The sequence below is a fragment of the Rutilus rutilus genome (genome assembly GCF_951802725.1).
Source record: "Rutilus rutilus genome assembly, chromosome: 4".
NCBI classification, from domain to species: domain Eukaryota; kingdom Metazoa; phylum Chordata; class Actinopteri; order Cypriniformes; family Leuciscidae; genus Rutilus; species Rutilus rutilus.
This window is the reverse complement of record NC_140212.1, coordinates 15148933-15149619: the sequence shown is the minus strand read 5'-3', so window position 1 is coordinate 15149619 and position 687 is coordinate 15148933.

Below are 687 nucleotides of genomic sequence, written 5' to 3'. Positions count from 1 at the left end.
CGGGCGTGGCTTAGCGAAGGGTCAATTGGGCCCACAATCGTGCCGATTATCTTGTAGTGTGTGGGTGCCTTAAGACATTTTGTTGGCAAAGATAAAGGTTGTGGGCTGAGTCTGGGCAGGTATTACCCTGACAAATGCATTTGTTGGAAGGCAATGGGTTCACCACCCACCCATCTGGTTTGTCAGATCCATATATCTCTCACTCTTACACAACATCCCACCCCACACACATACATTTTCATCTGTCCCTTAAAATATCCACTTAAGGGTAAATGAGCACAATTGTGTTTGCATTACAGGTCATACGCCAAGCTCAGGAACGTTTACTGTTCTAAAAGCTCAAACAGATCTATATAAAAGCAACCAAAAAGGGTCAGAGCAGGGCCGGCCGCCAGGACCAAAGCAAACAAAACCTAATTGGTTGTTATCAGATAGATAATGCAACTGAACACTGGAGTCAAAGAAGCCATCCCTGCCTCTTCCCTTTGAGCATATTTACCAGCGAGACATGAAGGACATGCCTCACATTTAGTACCCTCTGTCCTGGGCTCAAATTGAGCAGTTTTGCGTGTCAGAACCCGAAGCTCACACTGGGTCAGTGATTGGTCAACAGCTGTTCTGAGACACACATCACAGAGAGGGAGCTCAAATTATTCATCTGTCAACCAATCACAGCCACAAGTGCAC